Below are 11,166 nucleotides of genomic sequence, written 5' to 3'. Positions count from 1 at the left end.
AGGTCATAGAGGAGAGTTATAGGGAGGTGGTCACTCCAAAACCACGGGAGAGAGACATGTGGGCCACGCTAAGGAAGGGCAAGGGGCAGAGGCAGGAACGAGTAAGTACTCCAATGTCGGTACACCTTGCAAATAAGTACTCCTGTTTGAGTACGGATGGGGGTGACAGCCTGTCCGGGGGTAGCGAGAGCGGACGGGCCTCCAGCACAGAGACCGGCCCTGTTGCTCCTGAAGGTAGGGACAAAAAGAAGAGGGCAATAGTAATTGGGGACTCTATTGTTAGGGGGTCGGATAGGTGATTCTGTGGATGCAGTCGGGAGACCAGGATGGTGGTCTGCCTCCCTGGTGCCAAGGTCTCGGACGTGTCTCAACGCTCCCAAGATATCTTGAAATCAGAGGGAGAGGAGCCTGAGGTCGTGGTACATATAAGTACCAATGACATAGGTAAAAAAAGGGAAGAGGTCCTGAAGGGAGGATTTAGGGAGTTGGGAGGAGAGTTAAGGAAAAGGACCAAAAAGGTAACAATCTCAGGATTACTGCCTGTGCCACGCGCCAGTGCGAGTAGGATTGGAGCGAGGTGGAGGATAAATGCCTGGCTGAAAGACTGGTGCAGAGGGCAGGGATTCAAGTTTCTGGATCATTGGGACTTCTTTTGGGGAAGGTGGGACCTGTACAGAAAGGATGGTTTGCACTTGAACCCGAGGGGGACCAATATCCTGGCGTGGAAATTTGCAAAGGCTACTGGGGAGACTTTAAACTAGAATGTTTGGGGCGAGGGACTCAAATAGAGAAAGCTAGTAGACAGAATGGGAGGCAGGAAGCAGAAAAGGGAAGCACTCGGACACAAGAGGAGAAAGAAGAAAAAGGAAATAAACAGAGAATAAGAGGCGGGGGGTTTCTTAAATGTGCATATTTTAATGCTAGGAGCATTGTAAGAAAGGTGGATGAGCTTAGAGTCTGGATAGACACCTGGAAGTATGATGTTGTGGCGATCAGTGAAACATGGTTGCAGGACGGCTGTGATTGGAAACTAAATATTCCAGGATTTCGTTGCTTCAGGTGTGATAGAATTGGAGGGGCAAGAGGTGGAGGTGTTGCATTGCTAGTCAGGGATGATATTACAGCAGTGCTTTGGCAGGATAGATTGGGGGGCTCATCTAGGGAGGCTATTTGGGTGGAACTGAGAAGTGGGAAAGGTGTAGCAACACTTATAGGGGTGTATTATAGACCGCCAAATGGGGATCGAGAATTGGAAGAGCAAATATGTAAGGATATAGCAGATATTAGTAGTAAGCACAAGGTAGTGATTGTGGGAGATTTCAATTTTCCACATATAGCCTGGGAAACACATTCTGTAAATGGGCTGGATGGTTTGGAGTTTGTAAAATGTGTGCAGGATAGTTTTTTGCAGCAATACATAGAGGTACCTACTAGAGGGTGGCCAGTGCTGGACCTCCTGTTAGGAAATGAGACGGCACAGGTGGCGGAGGTATGCGTTGGGGAGCACTTCGGGTCCAGTGATCACAATACCATTAGTTTCAATATAATTATGGAGAAGGTCAGAACTGGACCTAGGGTTGAGATTTTTGATTGGAGAAAGGATAACTTTGATGAGATGCGAGATGATTTAAAAGGAGTGGACTGGGACATTTTGTTTTATGGGAAGGATGTAGAAGAGAAATAGAGGAAATTTAAAGGGGAAATTTTAAGAGTACAGAATCTTTATGTTCCTGTTCGGTTGAAAGGAAACAGTAAAAATTGGAAAGAGCCCTGGTTTTCAAGGGAAATAGGACATCTTGTTCGGAAAAAGAGGGAGATTACAATAATTATAGGCAGCATTAAGTAAATGAGGTGCTTGAGGAGTATAAAGAATGTAAAAAGAATCTTAAGAAAGAAATTAGAAAAGCTAAAAGAAGATATGAGGTTGCTTTGGCGAGTAAGGTGAAAGTAAATCCAAAGGGTTTCTACAGCTATATTAATAGCAAAAGGATAACGAGGGATAACATTGGTCCATTGGAGAGACAGAGTATTCGGTATTCACCAAGGAGAAGGATATTGAATTATGTGAGGTAAGGGAAACTAGTAGAGTAGCTATGGATACTATGAGTTTCAAAGTAAAAGAAGTACTGACACTTTTGAAAAATATAAAAGTGGATAAGTCTCCAGGTCCTGACAGGATATTCCCTAGGACATTAAGGGAAGTTAGTGTAGAAACAGCCGGGGCTATGACAGAAATATTTCAAATATCATTAGAAACGGGAATAGTCTCCGAGGATTGCCGTACTGCGCATGTTGTTCCATTGTTTAAAAAGGGTTCTAAGAGTAAACCTAGCAATTATAGACCTGTTAGTTTGACTTCAGTGGTGGGCAAATTAATGGAAAAGATACTTAAAGATAATATATATAAGCATCTGGATCGACAGGGTCTGATTAGGAACAGTCAACATGGATTTGTGCCTGGAAGGTCATGTTTGACTAATCTTCTTGAATTGTTTGAAGAGGTTACTAGGGAAATTGACGAGGGTAAAGCAGTGGATGTTGTCTATATGGACTTTAGTAAGGCCTTTGACAAGGTTCCTCATGGAAGGTTGGTTAAGAAGGTTCAACTGTTTGGTATAAATGCAGGAGTAGCAAGATGGATGCACATTAATGATCTGGATGATGGTGTGGTAAATTGGATTAGTAAGTATGCAGATGATACTAAGATAGGTGGGGTTGTGGATAATGAAGTAGATTTTCAAAGTCTACAGTGAGATTTATGCCAGTGGGAAGAGTGGGCTGAAAGATGGCAGATGGAGTTTAATGCTGATAAGTGTGAGGTGCTACATCTTGGCAGGACAAATCAAAATAGGACGTACATGGTAAATGGTAGGGAATTGAAGAATGCAGGTGACCAGAGGGATCACAGTTCCCTGAAAGTGGAATCTCATGTAGATAGTGTGATAAAGAAAGCTTTTGGTGCACTGGCCTTTATAAATCAGAGCATTGAGTATAGAAGTTGGGATGTAATGTTAAAATTGTACAAGGCATTGGTGAGACCAATTCTGGAGTATGGTGTACAATTTTGGTCGCCTAATTATAGGAAGGATGTCAACAAAATAGAGAGAGTACAGAGGAGATTAACTAGAATGTAGCCTGAGTTTCAGCAACTAAGTTACAGAGAAAGGTTGAACAAGTTAGGGCTTTATTCTTTGGAGCGCAGAAGGTTAAAGGGGGACTTGATAGAAGTCTTTAAAATGATGAGAGGGATAGACAGAGTTGACGTGGATAAGCTTTTCCCACTGAGTGTAGGGAAGCTTCAAACAAGGGGACATGACTTGAGAATTAAGAGACTGAAGTTTAGGGGTAACATGAGGGGGAACTTCTTTACTCAGAGAGTGGTGGCTGTGTGGAATGAGCTTCCAGTGAAGGTGGTGGAGGCAGGTTCGTTATTATCATTTAAAAATATATTGGATAGTTATATGGATGGGAAAGGAATGGAGGGTCATGGTCTGAGCGCAGGTATATGGGACTAGGGGAGAATACGTGTTCGGCACGGACTAGAAGGGTCGAGATGGCCTGTTTCCGTGCTGTAATTGTTATATGGTTATATGGATTCAACAGTGGCTGAATGGGAGACGCCAGAGGGTAATGGTGGATGGCTGTTTGTCGGGTTGGAGGCAGGTGACTAGTGGGGTGCCTCAGGGATCTGTGTTGGGTCCTTTGTTGTTTGTCATGTACATCAATGATCTGGATGAAGGGGTGGTAAATTGGATTAGTCAGTATACAGATGATACCAAGACTAAGGGAAAATAATTGTTCGGCACGGACTTGTAGGGCCGAGATGGCCTGTTTCCGTGCTGTAATTGTTTGTTATATGGTTATAGGGTGATTTCACGAAAGGTCACTGGATCATAGATCCTCACCCACGTGACCGCAAAATCCTACTGGGGTACAGGCGTCACTTCCGGTACATGTTATTGATGCTGAAAACGCGCACTTTCACACCCGTTAAAAACCGCGAGCGAAAACGGCCCGTTTTTGAGCTGTAAATAACTGTGCCAGTCGGGGTGACCGTGAGACACAGTTATCTTACTTTACAGTCCAGAAGATAGATAAAACGAAGGTAAATACAAGAGGGAGCTGAAGGGGCAACAACAGCGGAAAGTGGTTAGCGGACATTCGCCGTGGAGATATAAAGATCGAAAATATCGGGAATTATCGCGTTTGCTCGCTGCATTTCATCAAAAGTAAGGCATTATTGACATTTTATCTTTATTCATTTGTTATATGAAAAGTTGTAAAAGTGAAAAATCCGTCAGTAAAATAAATAAGTAGTTTGGGTGATTGTGCAGGCTTTAAACAAGAAACGTTGAGAAATATATTTTGGCAAATAATTAAATGTTCTGATTTTGTCCAATCAACAGCTGACAATTATCCCATTCCTTAGCTTGCATCTGAGTAAAATTTATTTCAAAACGCATTTATAGTTTACAATTATTTAAATGGTAAATGTAGCTTCAGAAGCGTTTTCATTTTGCATGTTAAAACCCACCTGAGAACCATGGGCGATTTTGCAATTTTACTGACGGATTCCCCCCCCCCCCCCCCGCCCCTTCCTCGGCCTCTACCTTGCCTCCTCGGGTTTCCCCTCTGTTGGTAGTATACTGAGACCATATTATCGTCCATCTCCTCCACGTCTGCCAGAAACATTTTTTGTTGTTTTCTTTTTTTTTAATGTTTTCCTCCGCATGGACCGCCCAATCTTTTACGTCGTTCAATGCCTTTGTTTTCCATCCCACCATTTTTCCATCCCACCATCCCACCATCCCACCATTTGTTTTCCATCCCACCAATGAACTGATTTCTGGTTTTAACCCGTTTAAGTTCTATTTTTAGTTGTTGGGCGTATGGTCCCGCGTCATCGTATGCTCCCGCCCAAGACATCTGTCCACTATGGGCTTCATAAACTACCTTAAGCCGGGCGGTAGTGGAGAACCTCTTCATCTTTACCCTGGGTACATTTTCGAATCTTATTATAATCTACTCTCCTCCTGAAATGATCCCGTATTCGTGCCTCTATTTAAACGATAACTGACACCCAAGTTTCCAAAATCATGCTGCCACCTTGCAAAATTGTCTCGTGGATGGGGAATGCCCTCTACGGCACGTTTTACGTCTTTATAGTGGGTGCCTCCATCTTTTTCACTTTCTCTTTCTGGCCTTCCATTCTCGTGGCCACGCCGTGCCAGATTCTCGCCCCTTGCTACCCCGACTTCTCATTGTCTGTCCGCTGTTGAGTGGCATCTTTTGCAATGGCAGACATTAGTTTACAACAATCATCAACCAGTAGCTTCCCACTAAACTCGTATCTCTGTTTCCACATAACTAAGTGTAAAGGAGTGATTGCTGACACACTGTAACCTTTACTGGTAGTTTATTATAGCACATGGCATACACGTCCCAGCACTGACTGCATCCAGCCTTCAGGCGTACTGGGACCTAGTGGGAGGAACAAAGGGAGGATACTACAGTTATACTAATATGATGGGGCGTGGTTAGTGGTGATGAGGTAACTACATTATAGGTTGCATGCATAACCCATCTACATCCTTCCCCTTACAATTTAAACAAGTTACAACAGTGGCAGGTTTATTATACAGAACCTGCAAAGCTAAGCATACTCTCCGTAGCGAGCCGGAGGTTTTACAATCCGACCCGAGCGAGTGCGCACAGCACCTTCACCCTCCCCACCTGAAAGAATAGGAGGAGGGACAGAAACAGGAGGGGGAGAGAAGGTGGGTGGAGAACCCAGCTTGGAGGGGGAACGGAGAGGCACAGGTGAGCCAGGTGAAACAGTAGGGGTCGAACGAGAGGAAGTGGGAGAGAGAGAAGACCTTGCAGGGGACAACAGAGCCTGGGGAGCAAACCCGAGAGGAGCAGGGGGGGGTACCCGAGGCAAAAGGATCGACCGTGGCATGCAGGGAGCAGATGGTACGTTAGTGGAGGAAGGCTCGACACGCGATGGAGGGGTATACGGAATCGCAGGAGGTGGTTTGGGCTCGTTAACCGCCAACAGGTGCTGGCGGCTGCGTCGGTATACAGTCCCTTCGAAATCCACGAGGTAGGACCGTGGCGCGCTGTCGAACCCGACAACGGTGGCAAGTCGGGAGTAGCCGGTGGGCGTCTGCAAACGGACGACCTGTCCAGGCATCAGTGGCGAAAGAGGGCGGCAGGATTTGTCGTGCGAGCGGCGCTGGATCTCGTGCTTCTGGGCAATACGTTGTTTGACATCAGCAGGCTGCAGGACTTTGGGCATCAGGGACTGCTGGGCAATAGGCATCGGAGGGCGGACAACACGGGACATGAGTCGCTGGGCAGGGGATCCCATGGTACTGTCTCTGGAAATGTTCCGAAGGTTCAGGAGACCCTGATAGAAATCCCCGTTCGAGAGGCGGGTCTGTTCAAGCAGGTGCTTGGCGCTGCGGACCGCCCGTTCAGGTAGACCGTTGCTCTGAGGGTACTCTGGGCTGCTGGTGAAATGATTAAAGTTCCACTTTGCAGCAAACGCTCGAAACTCGGCGCTGGTGAACTGGCGTCCGTTGTCTGTCTGCAGCCGGACAGGGGAACCAAACATGGCGGCGAAGCTTGCTGATCACCATCTCGGAGGTGATGGCAGGGAGGAGGTCCACCTCGAACCAATTCGAGTAAGAGTCTACTAGCACAAGGTATTGCTTCCCACGCCAGTCGAAAATATCGGCAGCCAGAGAGGACCAGGGCATGTCAGGGGCAGGCTGCTGCAAAAGCGGCTGTCTTTGCTGATGCGGGGCAAGAGAGTTACAGTCCGGACAGGAATCCACCCTGGCCTGGATGTACTTAGCCATGGCCGGCCAGTAGTACTGTTCCTGGGCATGCGAGATAGTGGCATCTGCCCCGGGATGCCCCATGTGGGCGGCGTCGAAATACAAGCCATGCAGCGAAGCAGGGACTACAACTTTGTGTCCTTTGATAATAATGCCGTCCCGGAGGACCAACTCATCGCGGACCAAAAAATAGGGGTGGACGCTGGCAGGCAACGAATTCCGTTTGGTGGGCCACCCGCGCTTGATGACAGCAGCAAGCTGTTGCAGGTCGGGGTCGTTAGCGGTATGTGCAACCAAGCCCTGTAGTTGCTGGGAAGGGACGAAGTTAACGTTCAGTACCTGTAAGTCCGACTGCTCGAAGGGGTGCCGGTCGCAGGATGCCCGGGGGGCCCGGGACAGTGCATCAGCCACATGCATCTCGGTGCCCCTCTTATATACGATTTTAAAGTCAAAGCGCTGTAGCTGCAGCATCATCCGCTGTAGCCTGGCAGGGGCGCAGTGTATAGGTTTGTTCAGTATCGTTACCAGTGGCTGGTGATCCGTCTCAACGGTGAACCTGGTGCCAAATAGGAAGTCCTTAAACTTCGAACATGCGAAAACCACCGCCAGCAGCTCCTTCTCTATCTGAGCATAGCGCTGCTCTGTGTCCGTCATGGTCCTAGAGGCATAGGAGATGGGCAGCAGCGAGTCATCAGCGTGGGGTTGCAGGCAGGCAGCACCCAGTCCAAATCGAGAGGCGTCGCAAGTGACCACGATCGGGCGCAGCAGATCAAAGAACTTCAGGGTAGGTGTGCTGACCAGCCTCGTCTTTAGCAGGTCGAACGCCTGCTGGTGGTGTGGAAACCATGCCCAGGCAATGTCCTTTTTAGTGAGCTGTCTCAGGGGTGCGCTCAATTCACTGAGGTCGGGGATAAACTTCCCCAGGTAGTTTACCATACCCAGGAAACGCTGCAGACTGACAACGTCTGTCGGGGCGGGCAGCTCTGAGATGGCGCTGGTCTTTTGCGGGTCTGGCTTTAACCCTTGGGCCGTGAAAATGTGGCCAACGTATGTGACCTCAGGCACCCGGAACTTGCACTTTGACCGATTAAGCTTCAAATTTATCTGCCGAGCACGGTCCAAAATCCGTCGGAGGTTGCGGTCATGTTCGGCCACATCCCTCCCATAGACCAGTATGTCGTCCACAATGATCGCGCAGGGCAGACCTGCAAACAATTGTTCCATAGAACGCTGAAATACCTCGCTGGCGGAGTTGATGCCGAACGGCATCCGCAAAAACTTAAACCTGCCGAAGGGCGTGCTGAACGTGGTCAGGTCCGTGGAGCGTTTGTCCAGGGGTATCTGCCAGAACGAACTTCTGGCATCGAGGACGGAGAACACTGTGGCTTGTCCCACCTGGGCGGCAACATCTTCGACAGTCCTCATGGGGTAGTGGGGCCGTTTAATCGCCATATTCAAGTCCTTGGGGTTGATGCATACCCGTATCTCATTTTTTCCTTTCTTCAACGTGGCGACCATGGTGGAGACCCATTCGGTTGGATCGCTGACAGCCTCCAGCAATCCCATGTTGACCATGTCTTTCAGCATGCTCTCCACCTTGCCCTTCATGGCGAACGACACTCTATGGGGTGGACGGATCACAGGCACCACAGATGGGTCAGTCACGATCTTGTACACCAACGGCAGCTTCCCCAACTTGTCGTCAAACAAGTCTGGGTACTCGGATAGTGGATCCATCACAGCTTGCACCTCGTGGACCGTAGGGTCAAACGACACCAGACCAAGATCCTGGCAGGCCTGGTTGCTCAGCAATGTCACGCAGTCACTGTCCAGAATAAAGAAAGACAGGTCCTGGGAAGATTTCTGCAGCACGCAGTGGAAGGTCGCCCTCCCCACAGGTGTTAGTTCCTCTCCCCCATAGGCACGCAAAACAGAGCGATCTGCAATCAGCAGCTCAGTCTTCCTTATCTGGTGGAACAGCTTTGTTGACATTACGTTCACTTTCGCTCCTGTGTCCAGCTTAGCAGAGAAGGACTTGTTGTTTACAGTTATATTCACAGAAGGATCAGGGAGGTGAGATCGGCTGTGGAGGAGAGTGTAAATACTTACATCTCCCGTGGAAAAGCTGAGCTCAGAGTCGGGGGCAGCGTCAACAGAGGACTGAGAATCCATCTCGCTATCAACTTGCAGAAGGTTGTTTAGGAGTTGTCTGGGAGCTGAGGGCACTTTCCCACGGGACCGGCAGGCAGCTGCAAAATGGTTCCTTCTCCCGCAGAAATTGCAGGTCTTCCCAAGGGCTGGGCACTGTGATTCTGTGGAGTGCACGTAATTGCAGTTTGGACACTTTTTAGATCTCGGGTCCCGGGATGTACGAACGGGCCGCGGTGGAGCGCGAAAGTTGTCCCTCATACGACGTTGTCCAGCAACACCAGTTAAATTTATGGCTCGGTTGTCAGACCCCCTCTGTCCATGAGGAGGGGTGACCACTTCGGCAATGCGGCACGCATGCATTGCCTGAGTCAGGGTTAGGTCAGGCCGTTGCAGCAGGTCGGCACGTAGCTTCTGATCAATCATGCCAGTGACGAGAATGTCTCTGGTGAGCTGGTCGCGCATGGTTTCAAATCGGCACCGCTGGGCAAGGTGCCGCAGGTCGGCGATGAAGCATTCAACAGGTTCATCCGGCTGTTGCTTGCGTGAGAAGAACCTGGCCCGCTCCAGTATACGGTTGGAGGGCAGGTCACATATCTCCGCGAATTTTCGCAAAAGACATACCGGGTCGTCGGCCGATTCAGCTGGCTCGACCGGCTGCTCGTTGTCATCCAGGACTGCTTGTTCGTAGACAAAGGCTTGAGCTCTCTTCATTGCGTCAGGACCGGCCAGGTTGAGCAAGAGTGATGCTTTGACCGCGGCTGGGTCGTTCCGGTGCGCAATATTGACGTAGTGAGTGTAGTCCATCACAAAAGTCGACCATCGCTCCGCAATGTCAGCGTCGAAGACAAGGGGAGATGGCTTTCGGCATGAGGATGCCATGTCAAGGGAAACCCAACACTGGGCACTAACGGGGACAAAATAAATGAAAACCGGTAAACGGGAAACGCGAGTTTTAAACTTCTGACGCCATGTAAAGGAGTGATTGCTGACACACTGTAACCTTTACTGGTAGTTTATTATAGCACATGGCACACACGTCCCAGCACTGACTGCATCCAGCCTTCAGGCGTACTGGGACCTAGTGGGAGGAACAAAGGGAGGATACTACAGTTATACTAATATGATGGGGCGTGGTTAGTGGTGATGAGGTAACTACATTATAGGTTGCATGCATAACCCATCTACACTAAGTATTTACAATTGCGTTTACTTTGTAAAAGCATAAATTTTTCATCTCCTTCATAATGCTTTGAGTTTGCCGAACCCATACTCCCCATCTTCCTGTTAGTACTTACGGCTTCTGTGGTCAAGTCGCACTTGGCTCACTCGACTCTTGAAGTCCCAGACTTCTGTCCTACGTTTGGAGAAGGAGTCGCAATATTCTCCGAATTTTGTCCCAGACAATCCTTTCCCTGCCAGGTCCTACACAGGTCAGCGGGAAATCAAACGGTTCGACAAAGTCAAATTACAACCCGGGGGCCCCTCCTACGGAACATTCAGGTTTATCTCGGCTGTATCGATTGGACCGCGTCACTCTGTTTCCACCTTCCACAAATAGCTTTTACTGAGTCACCAAGGTGAAAGAGAGAGAACAGACAGTGATGTGGACAGAGCGTCCACACCAAAGGCTGGCGCTATTCAGACTGACGATACAGAGGATTTACACATATCTTTATGCTCATAAAACAGTCGTAAACACATGGTTAGTAATTTTCCAAAACATGAACAAAGGAACACAGTTTACAAGATACATAATGAAGTTCCTTTGTTAGGTTAGGGAGGCAAGGGAGTGAGTAGGGAGGAAGACACTTGCCAAAGCAAATATAAGACTTTATTGTTTGATAACACACAGACTACAGGATGATAGCATGAGAATGGAATATCACAAGAACGAGAACGGCTCTTATCTATGTTCTCTCAGCTACTGCAAGGCCGGTCTGTAACGGCTCTTATCCGTTCTGCCAGATGACTGCAAAAGCCTGTTTAATATATGCTAACATCTTTAATGGAGGTTATAGCTAAAATAATACTAATATCAAGCATTTTTAAAGGTACATTCCCGGATAGCTATAGGAATGAATATTTCTATCAGGGAGAGAGGAGGATGAGAGAGAGGTGGCCAGGGAGAGAGAGAGGGGTGATAGACAGGGGGGAGCGAGAGGGAGAGAGAGAG

This window comes from Amblyraja radiata, chromosome 13 (genome assembly GCF_010909765.2).
Source record: "Amblyraja radiata isolate CabotCenter1 chromosome 13, sAmbRad1.1.pri, whole genome shotgun sequence".
NCBI classification, from domain to species: domain Eukaryota; kingdom Metazoa; phylum Chordata; class Chondrichthyes; order Rajiformes; family Rajidae; genus Amblyraja; species Amblyraja radiata.
The sequence above is the reverse complement of the archived record's forward strand: the minus strand, read 5'-3'. Positions refer to the sequence as shown.